Here is a 15,998-nt window from a genome sequence, read left to right on the forward strand (position 1 = left end):
ATGAAGATGACGTTGATTTTTCGGGTATTGAAATTTTAGAGGTAGAGGTTGAGCCGGAGGTGGTAACAATATTCATTTTGTCGGACGTTGATAATGCTTGAGTTGATTTGGTAGATTGATCGGTGCTGGTTTTCGGTGTTGATAAGTTGAAATTATTGAAAACTTTTCGGGATTCGGTGGAGTAATTTTGATTGGTTGAAACATTATTTGACGGAACTTCTAACGTAAATTTGGTCACTAATAACATTATAATTAAACTAAAACCGCCGAACAAGATCTTCATAAAATTGATAAAATCACTCCCGATCATTTTTTTTTTTTAGTTAGATGATACGCGAACGAGTTTTAGATTTATGACTGATGTAGGTAGGTACTTGATTGTACATTTATATACACGTTCAAATGAATAGAAAAAAAATAATCAATCAATAATGTAAGTAATCGTGTTTATTAATTGGTTATCAATTCTGAAAAAAAATCATCGTGAAAAACAGTCCTGAGAAAGTTGACAAACTTATGAAATGAATCGTTATCAATTCTGAAGAAAAAAATCATCGTGAAAAATAGTCCTGAGAAAGTTGACAAACTTATAAAATGAATCATTGCAAACGAACACGATAAGAGAGAAATAAAACGTTATCTGAAATATCTATTAACTATCCGATGTACTTCCTTCGAATTTTCATTCAGTTTAATTAAAAATTTCAGACACATATGGCCACAATTAACAGAATTGATTCGTTGACTTGCCGTGTGATTAAAGATAATTTTTTTATTTCGAAAATAATTCAAAATTTCCAAGGGGGGTGGTACATTTCCTATAGGATCGTGCCATATAATAATGTTTCTATGTTTGAAATAGGCACACCAATGAGTACCTACACTTCGATAATTATCAAAATTAACAATTCCACACTCGATAAGTTTTGATTTTTTTGGTAACCGATCTCGACAAAAAATCCCTCTAAAGTTCTTGATTTTATGTTTTTTCACCAGATTCAGTAATTGATTCGAATCGAGTGGTTTATTAGAGGGGGGTAAATTTAGCTTTTTTAAACATTTTGATTTACGTATATTTTTTTTCATTTTGTAACTGATAACCCGTAACCTTTCTTATGAGGCTGAATTATTAAACCTTCACCAATGCTGTAAGGCCTAATGATACCAGATCCTTGCTGCGCTTTGTAATTATCACGAACTGATTTTATTGATTTGACTGCGTTCACAATGGATTTAACTCCACCTACGAGACTTCCAACGTGAGATAATGCGGTGAGTATGGGTATCAGTGGTATGAAGCCTCCTGTTTTGGGTATTCGAATGATCCGTTTTTTTCGGTTGGTTTTAACTTTGTATTTTTTCACAGCCGACAACGATTTTGATACCAATTCTCCGATATTTTTATTTCTATTATTGCCGCGAATGGCACGTCTGGCTTTTGAAACAAGTTGATTAAATGATATACCCTGACCTTTTAATTTTTGTTGCCTGAGAGTGGTGCGATGACGATTTTGACGTTTTTGCTTATAGGAGGACTTTTTTATACCAGCACCGAGTTTTCTCTTAGCTTTCATTCCGAGTACGGTGAGATAGGCAGGTAGCTTCTCTGAAAATTTTGCGTCACTACTTTTAACCCTGTCCCAAGCTTTGTGCTCCAATATTTTATCAGCAATGTGTCGATTTTTCAAGTCACTGTACTTTGAGTAGGCAATGTCGTGTTCTTTAGCAGCCTCGTCTAATTTATTTTTAGGCTGAATATTTTTTTCCAAATGATCCTCTAGCGGCGTTCCAGGCCCCAGATATTTATAACCACCAGGGAAATGAAGGGGAAAAGGTAATTTATCGATAACTGTATTAAGTAGTCCTTTACCAAGACAAGACTTAACGCGCCGTCGTCGTCGTCGCCCCTGCTGCTGCTGCTGTATGTTTCTACTTTTATTATTACTAGGAATCATGGACATTGAGCTCGAATTTGTGTATATAAATGAACAAAATACTCATTCATCCACTTGTATTTATAGTTTTTTCCAGTTAAATAAGTATTTCCTATCTTTCAAATAACCAACCAACCATCTAATCAACCAATCAAGAAATTTTGAATGGTGAAAGAAAAAAAATGTCCTCCGAAACGAATTTCAAAATAATTGAACAACCTACCAAACTACCTGTAGACAAAGCTGTCTTCGAAAATATCACCTCATCTGATTGTTCGCTGGAATCTAGGAAAATTCACGGACCATTATTTCCAAATTCTATCCGCGGACTGATTGTAGGCAGGTCAGGATGTGGAAAAACCAACCTGATAATTACCCTACTGCACCATAAAAATGGACTAAAATTTGAAAATGTCTACTTGATCAGTAAGAGTCTGTATCAAACTAAGTATGAAAAAATGAAAAAAGTCTTCAAGTTACTTCCAAAAATCAGATTTTATTCTTATTCAAATTGTGAAAATTTACCTAGTCCTGAAAATTGTAAAAGTTTCAGTGTAGTGATTTTTGATGATGTAAGTTCAACTTGTGAAGCCAATGAAAAATTGAGAGAATATTTTTCAATGGGTCGCCATAAACAGATTTCAACTTTTTTGCTTTGTCAAAGTTATTCTCGCATCAGTAAATCATTGATTCGAGATAATGCAAATTTTCTCATCATTTTCAAACAAGACGCATTAAATTTAAAGCATGTATTCGATGATCATCTCAGCACTGACAACATAACGTTCGAAAAATTTCATCAAATTTGCAAACATGCTTGGAATAAAATGTTCGGTTTTATAATTATTGATTCGGCCGATGGCAAAAATCTATATAATGGTAAATTACGCTCGTCATTTCATCATTTAATTATTTTACCTCGCTGAATTCGGACTAAGTTCTCAGTTTTTCATTTTTGTAAGTACGTACTTACTTACTCACTCACCTACCTACCTAACTACCTACCTATCTCCACATTTTGATATGGAGCCAAAAGATACCATGTCAAACATAAACCGTGAAATGAAAGAAAAAACTGAAATTTTAAGCGTTGCAAAAGATATTAAAGAAAAATTTGACGAGTTAAAATCCATCAAGGAGCAGTCAGCTCGACAAATTGATGAAAATCTTCAGCCAATTGTTAAACCGCTGACAAGTATTCATTCGCAGTTGAAAAATGTATTAGACAAGTCAACCTCTTTGAAAAAACAAAAAAAGTTGTCAATTTCAACCAATTCCGCTTTAACTGCTACAAGTAAAAAAAAATCAGTTGCTAGGCTCTTATCGATGCAAGAAAATGATAATGAGAATGAAAATGACTCGTCTATTGTGACCATTTCATCGCCACCACTCTCCCCTCAACCTCCCATTGTGGTTGAAGGATTACCAGCTCTCGCAGATACCGTTTATGGTTTAAAATACATCCCTGAAACTGAAGAATATTCTATTGGCAGAAATTTGGTGGCAGTAGTCGATGAGTTTCTAATCACTCATTATAACGAAGCATATTCACTCACACCAGGGTTGAAATATTTACTTACTTGCAGAACAGTCGATGAACAGAAGCAACTGTACACTGAAGATGATTTGAAAAAATATAGGCAAATAATGTATGCAACCAATGCTGCTAAAAAATCAACAGGAGCTTGGAAAAATGTACCCAACCGAGGCGAAAAATTTCAATTTATCAAGCACCTTGTTGAACACTAACCACACCACAGACATTACCTGTGCACCATTTGATGTACTATCCTCAAACAGATCAATATTTTGAAATGAGTGACACAGAAGAAGAAATCCCAATGAACATTCAAGCTCTTAACATAATAACTGACATATTGAAAAATCCTAATGCGGACCCCTTGGAAATGAACATGCTTACAGGGGCAATTATGGATTTTTCAAAGGCTAATAATCTGGCGGGAAACGAGAGTCATTAGGGGGCCGAGGGGCACCTCCTAATGAAATTGAAGCCCCACAGAATATGTTCACAGACTATATCTGGGCAGGCGATGGGATTGTACACTTTTTAAAGCGAGGCCAATCAATACTGACTGATATAATGCCAACATACTTACGTGATCAGCTGGGATTCGAAGACATGTATGAATGTCTTAAAAACACACAATTTCCGAAAAGGAAAAAATTCATTCTTGGAGCTGCACAACTTGAAATAAATTATTCGAAACGCTTATACGGGGTTTCGGAAGCAGACCTACGTAAAATAATAAATCTACTTTTAAATGAGAAGCAAGCTGAGTGCGTGATATTGGTATTTCCACTAGTAAAACCGAGAGCCCGCGGGGAAAGAGAAGTACCCATGGAAAAATACATAGCATTTAGAAAGCTATATGCACACCTAGAAGAAGATTGCGTAATTGTCTGGGAAACACCTTCATATAGGTACTTAAAAATGGAAAATTATGTAACCTTACAAGGTGAAAATCGCCAAATACCAAAAGCAAGCGATACACAATTAATACCAATTGCTGAAAAATTTCATTACGTGGAACCTTTGAACAGATACTTCCCCTTAATTTCAACATACCATGAAATGTTCGTATTAATGGCTTTAGAAATTCAAAAATTCGAGGAAAACAGAAGACAAAAAATGACAAATTAGATCGGAATCATGTCTTTGATACAACAAATAAATATGCCAACACGCAAAAGAAAACATCCAGTGCCATTAAATTTACCACGAACTACAACACAGAAAAAATGAACCCAGCGCAATAATCGAAATGGTTTTTCCAACTGCCAACGATCCAACGTGCATAATAGCAGCAACCATAGGCTCGGCAGATTTCACACTCCAACTGGATTCTGGAGCACTACCCAATGCGGTCTCGAGGAAAGTGTTAGAAATAATAATACAAAACGCTCATAATGCTGTGAGATTTGTTCCTTTGCAATAGAAAGCTGAATTAAAATTAGCTGACAATTCAGTAATTCAGTCAGAAAAACAACTCGCAGTCATTAGAATGAAATTTGGACCAGGAATAATTGAAATACCTTTCCATATACTGGAATCTCCAGGGAACACCTTTCTCATGGGAAGAACAACAATGGCCTTTTTAAGAATTAAATTGAATATACATGAAAGAGTAGCAGAATGCACTCCAGATTACGGTGAAAAATTCTTCATCCCATTCTTAAGCGTACAAGATGGGTATGGAACGTCGTCAATATGCTACTTAAAAGCAAAGGAAAATGCTTAAGAAATAGCTAAAGACATAATTGCGCATTCGACAACATGGAAAATGAGGACAAAATCGAAAAATGAACCAACAGCAGTCCTCACACACGATGATCAACTAAAACAAAACATCAAAGATGCGATTAAAAAATGCAAAAGAACAAGGGATGAAGCCAAAGTAGGCCCAATCAAAATTGGAGATTTCAAAGACATTTTCAAGGGAAATGAGAAAAAATTAAAAGCGGCTGAAACACAAAAAATACAACCTACAATAGACAAAGCTGCTCAAGAACTGGTAAACATGGAGAAAATAGTTCAAGAAAACAAAGTAACAAACATTCATAATGCTGAAAATTTTGAAAGAGAAAAATGGAATTTAAAACTTGATAAAGAACAGCCAAAAATTAATGCTTTCCAAGTAAAGGGGCAAATATATCAATTCTCAAGACTACCGTATGAGGTAAACAAACATCAAAAACAATCTATGAGCGAAACAACTGAAAGCTCAAAAACTCCAAGCAGTTCTGAATCTAAAACATCGTCAGAAGAAAAAGATGGAAAAATAACATTTTAAAAAAGAAAAAGAGGACGACCTAAAAGACTAATAGAGGATTTAGAAGATTCAGAAAATACTCAAACTCAAAAGTCTGAAGAAAACAATGATGAAATCTGTTGAAAACGAAAGAAAGAATCAATTGAAAAAACCCAAGATGATTCAGAAAATAATTCAAAAATTACAGGGGCATCTGAAGAACCCATAGTTATTCTGAATTGAAAAAGAAAAAATCTGAATGTAAAAATTGAAAATCAAAAAACAACAAAATGGGTACATTGGTTCTTCAAACAGAACGTTGCAATTAGAAAAGACATCGAAATAATATGAAAACAGAATCTAAGCATTCTAAAAAATACTCAAAAAACAAAATTTGTAAAGATTCTGCAAAAAAAAAAAAAGAGAGAGAGAAAAAATATAAAAAATCAAGAAAAACAGAAAAAGATTTTGATGAAAATCTTTTCTGATCCAATACAATAAAAATTTTATTTCTTGGACAAGAATTTCTCGAATGGAATTGTGCAGCAATCAACAACTCAAATTCTGATATGTGAAACCATTTCAAAAAGAAAAAATTGGGCTTAGAAAAAGATCAAAAATTGAAGACTCATGGAACCGCCTAATTAAGGACAAACAGGCAACCAGTTTCACATACGATAATTTATAAATGCGTTCCTGATTAGATAGGAAACATATTAAAAAATCTGCAAACCTTTCGGTTTTACGACTTTGTGAGGGTGACTATTACAATGTTATCACCTAGTCGAGGCAAGATTCAGAGAAAGTCGACAACAAAATTACGACCTATTTCATCATAATAAAAAAAACTAGACAGCTGCGCCTGGTGCAGCTGTAACAGTGTGCATAGCTTTTTTAGTTAGGAAAGCACAACGCAATTTTGGAAAAGAAGCACAACAAAATTTCAAAAAAAGGCGTAACTTCGAAAAAAGCACAATGAGATTTAGAAAAAAAGCACAACGCAACTTTAAAAAAAAGCACAATGCAACTTTTAAAAAAAGCGATTGGGATTTTGAAAGCAGAACGCAATCATGATTTTAAAAAAGAGCACAACGCAATTCGGGAAAAAAGCACAACGCAATTTTGGAAAAAAAACAACGCAATTTCAAAAAAAAGCACAACGCGATTTTGAAAAAAAAGGCACAACGCAAATTTTAGTAAAAAAAAGCACAACGCGAATTTTAGTAAAAAAAAAAGCACAACACAAATTTTAGTAAGAAAAAGCACAACGTGAATTTTAGTAAAAAAAAGCACAACACAATTTTGAAAAAAAGCACAATGCGAACTTTGAAAAAAGCTCAATGCGAATTCCGAAAAAAGCACAAGGCCAACTTTGAAAAAAAAGCACAACGTGATCTTCGAAAAAACACAATGCGAATTTTAGAAAAAAAATGACAACGTGATTTCAAAAAAAAAAGCACAACGTGATTTTAAAAAAAAAAGCGCAATGGGTACTTTGAATAAAAAGCACAACACGATTTCCAAAAAAACAACTCGATTATGAAAAAAAGCACAATGTGATTTCAAAAAAAAGCACAACACAATTTTGAAAAAAAAAGCACAACGTTATTCCAAATACACTATGCTATTCTGAAAGCTCCAGAGCACAATGCGATATATCAGGAAAGCATAAGCACTGCAGTACTGAGAGAGTGAGAGAACCTCTTGGGAGCACAGCAAAATCACAAATGACTGGAGGGTTTTGATTCAGAAAGGGTAACCACCTGCTTTCAGCGTCTACGTGTGTAAATGTAACACCTGCAGGTGTTTCACAAATGACTGGTAGGTTTTGATTCAGAAAGGGTAACCACCTGCTTTCGGTGTCTAGGTACTGAACGTGTGTAAATGAAACACCTGCAGGTGTTCTAAAATTGAACAATGGGAAAGATAACACTGTACATAAGAATATTTTGGGACCCCTGCAGTGTTACATTTTAAAACCGAAGTCGGCTTCGCTTTTGATACCTTTCTCATTGTTCAATTTTGAAAATTTAAAGTTTAGCTCCATGTGGAGCCCCAACATGCTCTTCAAAATTAAATTTTTACCACCTGTTGTGTTCGCTCAATTCAATAAAAACCGGCAGATAAGCGAACACAAAGGGAAAGGCCATATCAAAAGGGAAGCCAACCAAAGCGAAGCCGACTTTAAATTTTCAAAATTGAACAATGAGAAAGGTATCAAAAGTGGCGCCAACAGTCAGTTAAATTTCTAAATTTATGTACTACCACAGGGGTGATTTTTCAGAAATTAAACAATGGGAAATGTTCTTACAACCCCATGTGGTGTTACATAAATTTGGAAATTTAACTGACTGTCGGCGTCGCTTTTGATACCTTTCTCATTGTTCAACTTTGAAAATTTAAAGTTGGCTTCGCTTTTGTCGGCTTCCCTTTTGATATGGCCCTTTTCCCCTTTTTATTCTTTTTTTGGTACAAATTTTTGTAAATTAATTGCAATTACTCAAGAAGCTAATTGAGTAATTGCAATTATAATTATGGCGTTGAATGCCTCATGATGGAACACATCTAGGTATGGAAATTTCAAAAAAAATCGGCCCATCCATCTAAGAGAACATTTGTTCCAAAGAATTTTTTCACTTTCAGACCGAAACTAATAGTGTGCTACAAACACTAAAAAAAAGAACCAGACCAAGAGTTTGGAGTTGTGACGTGATATCGAACTAAAACCGATAAGCATCTGAGACAGTATTTCGACAAGAGACTATCGGGTTACAGTTAAAAGTGATAGAAATTAGAAAAATCTTCCTCATGATAGAAATTAGAAAAATCTTCCTCATACGGAGTATAATTTGGATCAGAAAATACAGATTTCGGTCAGCAGAAAAGAAGAAAAGTGAGTGAATTTATACATTTACACGCTATAAGATTATTGCATGGCCTAATAAATATTTCGTGAAAATGTGTGCTGAAGATACAACAAGACATATGTACAACGTAAAAAACAGGTACCTATATCAATTTTTTGGAAAACTCAACATGTCAAAAACAAACAGGTACCTAGAACAGGTACCTATATCAAGTTTTTGGAAAACTCAACATGTCAAAAACAAACAGGTACCTAGACAAGATGAAAAAGCAAACTTCAGCAGACATTTATACATGTAAACAAAAACCCTAACAACATTCTGTTTTGTGTTTCTTGAAAAATAGATGGAAAACAGCGGAGATGATCGAAACCAAAAATTCCAGCGACTCGAAGGATTCATCAGAGCTCTTGGTGGAATAAATGGTAAGAATCGGAGAAGCTATTAACATTTGAACTTATACATGAAAATTAACAAAATGGAATTTTCAGTAACAGTGGAGCCGGCAGAAGATTGGAATTTACCTGTAAAAATAAAAGCCAACACATTCGTTTCGCATGCAATATGGATACCGATTGCGCTGAGAATGCTGCGGAAAATGAAACGCTGAGAAGAAACTATTGTAAATAATTATTCTTAAATTTATTGATAAAATTTTCCACATCTTCCCATTCTGAAACCATCCCGTAAATACCACCAACGTAATTTTCCTACCATATACAAAATCCATAGTTTTCATTCAAAAGATCAACGTAGGCTGACTCAGGAAAAATTTAGTTACAGATCAGAACAAAATTTATAAATTTGTGAAAATCTCTGAAATTGTAGTTATAACTACTGAACTCGGGGTAATAGATGACCCAGCTAGCGACGTAGCTACAACATACCGAATTGCAATTACAGTAAAAGCTCGTTATAACGCTCTTCAAGGGACCGGAAAAAAAGAGCGTTATAAGCTGAAGCGTGTTATAACCCGAAAGTCTCGTTTTAATGCTGATTAGCGTTATACCGCGAATTCTCGTTTTAAAGTGACAAAAGCGTTATAAAGGAAGTCAAAACGATGTACACATAGGTAAACTTGTAATTAATATTTCGAATTCAAATGCACATCTACACGTATCAAAGTTTTGAGCTCACTAGTGATTCAAGGAGATGATCGGAGGTCCTCAAAGTGTAGGGTCATTTTTGGAAGAAACGTATTTTTTTTTTGCCATGTTATGGTAGTTTAACTTGTGCAGTCCTTCGGTCATCCTCCCTCAAAAGTTGCAATTTGAGCTAAATTTGAATTCTGGTGTTATTTTTTTGATTTGATTGAAGTTAGAGATGAGTGTTGATGTCGATTTGCGAATTCACGCAAAGTTTGTGATAAGACATTTTTATATTGTGAATATTTTTCAACTCAAATTTTTCATTCATTATTTTTCACATAAAAACATGTAAAAACTAGTCGTTGAATGCCTTAAATCAACGAAATTTAACGATAATTGTCGAAATTGTGATAAGTCATTTTTATATTGTAAATATTTTTCAATTCAAATTTTCCATTCGTTATTTTTTGCATAAAAACACGTAAGAAGTAGTCGTTGAATGCCTTAAATCAACAAAATTGAACGATAATTATCGAAATTTCGGAGCGTTAAAACGCGATTTTTAGATGCTCAAGAGCGTTACATCGCGATTAATTTTACATTGATTTAAATGGGGATGTCAAGGGACCGGAAGAAATCAGTGTTATAACGAAATCAGCGTTATATCCGAAAGCGTTATAACGAGCTTTTACTGTACGATGAAAATTGCAATTAATTCAGAGAAATACCTATATGAATCGTTGAACTCAGGGTTATGAATCACCCGGCTAGAGATACGAGGCAATATAGGAACCAAAATTTACTTTGAACAATAAAAATTAAAAATTTTAACTATCGTCAGCCCACTGTGAGAACTCAATAGTTAAAATAGAACGATGTAAATACTTCAAAGTCACGAAACAAAACAATAGAAAAAACCAGCGATAACACCTATCTTATAAGATCAGACTGAACTAAAAAGTCTGAATTTTTCAAGTTTTTATTTTTTTTCTTCTTGTTGTTAAAGTTAAGGTTACGTTTGTGTTATATTGAATTTCCTAATAAGAAGTTTTCCATTTATTTATAAAATGAGTCGAATAGTTTATTGCTGAATCCATGAATGAGGCAAGAACAGTAGAAGGGGATGAGAACATTCTTTTGTCTTTTCGTCTCACTTTCAAAACAATCAATCAATAGGGGTTTTTAAATTAAAAAAAAAAAATGATGAAACTGTCATCTGCTCGCCAACACACATCTCTTAATTCGACCACTGGTTTCTCTCAATACTCAGCCAAAAAAATGAACTAAACATATAACGATAACCTAACACATTTAACTAACTTAACAAGATTACGACTTTTCATGCCCAATTACTTAACGAACATTGAATTTAACATAACATAAAACAATACGATTAACAAAAATGAGAGTATTAAGAGAACAGTTAGGGGTAAAATTCGCGAAAACCACCAAAGATGCTTTAAAAAGTTGGAAAAAGGGGCTAGGGGGTAAAAAGGTGAGAAAAGCAAAATTAAAATGATGAGATTGAAAATGAAGATTCAGTTGACAATTTGTTCGCGACTAGAACGGTACTTCAAAAAGTAAATGATCAAAGGTGATGAAAAATTTATTGGATACTAATATACTTTAAACAGTTGTCAGTATACAGTGAAATAACTCGAGATCTAACGTGATGTTTTTTGGTATTAAATTACACAGAAGAAACCTTACAAGCAAGTGATGATATCAAGACTACAAACTGTAAGTACAAATTTGGAATTAATTCAAGATCCAGTGAAAAAGTGAAAATAATAGAAAAATTTTGGCCTTAAAAAGCACGAAACACAGTGATGAAATTTTTTTGATAAAAAATCCTTCTTTTGGCATAATGAAAACATCGATGCATGTAATAAAATTCATATCATCTAGAAGTACAATCGCTCTAAATTTTTAACAAAATTCCTGATTTCTGAAATTAAATGAGTCCAATGCGACAACAGATTTTTTTGGACAAATCCATTCGACCACAATGCTGGGGCACGTGTTAAACATCAACAAAAAATTACTCTAGAGTAAATTTCGAAATTTTATAAATTACAGATGGAAGTCAAAATCATATTATGCAGCAAATGCCTCCGACCATTAATGAATCCAGGTCAACACGCAAAAAAAGAGGATGACCCTCCATATGCCATGACATGCAGACATGTCTATCACTACTACTGTATTTTAAAAATGATGCAGGAATCAAGAAGAGCTGAAGATTTAGCATGTGTGTACTCAAAATGTAATCGAAAATTAACGATTTATGATTTTGCAAAATCAGACGTACCCATCTGTGTACAAACATTTCACCCAGTACCGATAAACGCGACCATGTTAAAAACTGAACTTCAGGAAAGTGAGAGAAAAATTTGTATGCAAGATGAGGTGATAGAAAGGATACAAAAGAAACTACATGAGATAAATAAGGTATTGACAAAAAGCAATGAAATGATAATAGAAAAAGACCACGAGCTGAAAGAACTTCAAGGATGGTACAATACCCTAATTGATCAAAAATTGGGAACCTTTATAAAGGGTCCTAAATAATCACCACAATCTCTAACTCCAAATTTGCCAGAAATTCAAATTACGAAAATTGAAACTCCGAAATTCGATATTAGCGATGATAACCGTTGTATGAAATTTGACCAACCTGCCATATTTTGTGAAAACAGCCCTGAACCAAAAAGGCAGAAGAAAACGGAGTATAGATCGCCTCTCAGTAACCTATATGATCAACACTCGGAATATGAAAATAGATACCATCCTGAAAACCATACCTATCGTACATACCGAGGGGGCAAACGCAGCCCAAGTGAAAAATATCACTACAAAACAATTGAGAGAAATACGAGACAATCTAGAAGCCATATGAGAAAACCATATCTGGAAAGATCGCCTAGAAGGGACAGGGCTCCTTCAAGGATGATAGACACGTTACAAGTACAAGAAAGACCAGCAATTGAATTAAGCAAATATCATCGGAGATATAAACAGAGAACCAGTGAACTGGTTTCAAAATATTGAACCAGTTTCAAAAAATTCATATCACGTTTTTGTCCCCTTGGGGTGTAGAATACATTGCGCCAATAAAAACCAATTTGAATTTTTTGACCAAACTGGTTTTTCAATTTGTGAACACCCTGAGTATAGGCCTGAAAATTTAAAGGTCACTTTTGAAAGCCCTTATTTTTTCCTACCCAACGCCGCTTCATTTGTCTCGCTAGCTCTTTCCACTTAGAAATAAAAGCCACCGGGCACTACTTCTGTGTCATACTGTATTAAAAAAAAAAAAAAATCAAATTGAAAAAAACAAAAATTCATATAAAATAAGGTGTACACATTGAAATGTAAAGGAAATCTGATAAGGGATATGGACTAGCAGCCTACATCCAGTAGACCTTGTTGGCCAAAAAGGTGGCTCACATCCAACAACCCGGATGTCCTCAAAAGCGGCCCACATCCAGTGACCCTAGTGGCCAAAAAGGTGGCATACATCCAACAACCCGGATGTCCTCAAAAGCGGCTCACATCCAGTGGACCCTGGTGGCAAAAAAGGTGGCTTACATCCACCAACCTGACAATCTCCAATGCGGCCTACATCCAGTAAACACTGCTAGCACCAACGCGGCCCACATCCATTAGCTTGGATGTCCTCTAAATTGGCCCACATCCAATGGACCCTGTTGGGCAAAGAAAAAGAAACCAGCCTACATTCACCAATCCAAGTTTTTTCCAAAGGTTATTCAAAATGGAATGACAAAATGACATGTCATAAAATTTGACTACACTTCACAGTTGGCCACAGAACCCCCTCCCCCCTTCAAAAACCCAATGATAAGTCAGATTCAACACTCATCGATGTGCAATACGTTGAATAATATGTTTTCGAGGTCGCAGAATTCGAATCTGCACTTATTTTTTTTGTAGGGGTGGGAGGTGAGGTGTGGGGAGCGGAAAAATTTCAAATGTTGCTTATATTATCTTGTAATATATCGATTAATTTATGTTTTCGAGGTCGTAGAGTTCGGATCTGGAGTTATTTTTTGGTAGGGGTGGACTTTGAGGCGTGGGGTGGTGGGAATTTCAAATTTTACTTATATTATTCTGTAATATGTCGATTGATATGTTTTCGAGGTCATAAAATTTGTATCTGCACTCATTTTTTAGTGGTGGGGGTGAGGCATGGGGAAGTGAAAAATTCCAAATTTACTTCTTGATCTTTTCTTATATCACTGGTTTTCACAGTTTACAGATTTTTACACAAAATCAGAACACATTTTGGAACAAAACTCATATAATTGCGCAAATTGTGTGTTCTCTTCTGCATAGTGATGTGTATTTGGGAGTAGTGTATACTACTATGTTTTAGCGATTTTTCACCCGAAATTGCCCCAGGTTCATTTTTTCATTAAAAATACATCAATTTTCTTCACAATTGCGGATATATCGCAATTTTAAGATCGAAACATTGAATTTTGATTGAAATACATTATTTGAGTTTTGAGATATAAAATGATTTTTTCAAATCAACGATGTAAACAAGCTTTTTTTTGGCTCACCGTAGTAACGCACCTTGTTTTATTTTCAATCGTTAACTATGGATCATCGCCACTCTTCTTAATTACAACTTAACTTTAATTAACATAAACAAAACATTCTTCTTCATAACTTAAAAACTAAAGGTAACTTCTTCTGTCTGGTTGGTTGGCAGCTCGGTTTCCTCTTCTTCCACTCCGCTGCCAGCATCCTCTTCGCTGGTGTCTGACTCATCCGGTGGTGTTGTCTTGATCGGGGTTTATGCAAGCTCCGCTTCCTATAACAAACTGCATATTACACAATATTAGATGCAAAATTTGAAATTCCCCCCCCTCTCCATGCCTCACCCCCCCACCACTACCAAAAAAATAACTCCAGATTCGAACTCTACGACCTCGAAAACCTATTAATCGATATATTACGCGATAATATAAGCAACATTTGAAATTTTCCCGCTCCCCACGCCTCACCCATACACCCGTACAAAAAAAATAAAAGCAGATTCGAATTCTACGACCTCGAAAACGTATTATTCGATGTACTGCACATCGATGAGGGTTGAATCCGAATTATCACCAGTTTTGGGGGGGGGGTCTGTGGCCCACTGTGTGCTTGCGCACAGTAGTAAATGTCGCCTCTGGTATTCATTTGATGACATTTTGTGGAAATAGGTACCTACATATGTAGGTATTGTATCAAGTTTCAAAAAATCGCCTGAGGGCTCCAGAACTGCTCAAAATGGTTTGAAACAGTTTCCAACTGGTTTGGCAGGTCTGTAGGAGACAGTTTGGTAAAATTTTGATGTTTCTTTCATTTTTGGTTTAAATTTACTTACCTATGTGTCATAAAATTACCAAAACTTGAAATATGCGCTTAAGCACTTGTGAAATTTTTGCAGATGATAAATTTCTGCATGTTCTTTGATTTGTCTTTTTGCGGTTAAAAAAATTGTGTGCGAGTCCTTGTATGTTGGAAAGCAAAATCTGCATGGCCACTATTTTGTAAGAAACCCATTACAAGCACAAATTTTACAAATATTTGGATTAGAGCTATATTGTTCTTTAAAACGATTCGATTCTTTTTATCAAAACAAATGATTAAAAGTGTTTCACAAATTACTTGATAAATATGTACTAGTAAATTATGCGTGGAAGAAAGGGGTAATTTTTGAGTAAGAATGATGTCATGTCGAATAAACTGCATAACTAGATTTGGAAGGAGTTTTTTTTAATGAACTGAAAATTTTTCATGAAATGACAATTCTTGAATTTTTACCTACACAAGAAAGTGCCTAAAAGATAAATGAAAATAAAATAGCGATTCAAATTTTAAATCAATTTTTTATGGTTGGAAAATATTTAAAAAATTAAAGTTTTCTGATCGTGAATAATTGATTTGAAACCCGAGTTTGTCAATTTGAAATATGTATACTTGATACAAAAATATCTCAAATCCAACAACCTACTGTTACAAAAAAATAAATCACGTTTCACTAATTATTTCATTTTTCTTCATTCTTTTCACGCAGCCCTTGGCTTGTTTCTAAAAATAAAAATTTTCTACAAAGAAAATTGAAATTCTATCGCTTGATGCATAAATTTTATACAATTCTCGAAGAAATCGAGACAGAGTGAGGGAGCGTTACTCTTAACATCTAGTAGGTAGGTGTATGTACTAAATTTCAGGAATGTCGAATGAGAATAAATGAAGTTACCTAGGTATTTTTCAATGCGGTCTCTTTCGAAAAAGTACAAGTTCAAGATCTACGAATTATTGCAA

The sequence above is a fragment of the Planococcus citri genome, chromosome 3 (genome assembly GCF_950023065.1).
Source record: "Planococcus citri chromosome 3, ihPlaCitr1.1, whole genome shotgun sequence".
Classification (NCBI taxonomy): domain Eukaryota; kingdom Metazoa; phylum Arthropoda; class Insecta; order Hemiptera; family Pseudococcidae; genus Planococcus; species Planococcus citri.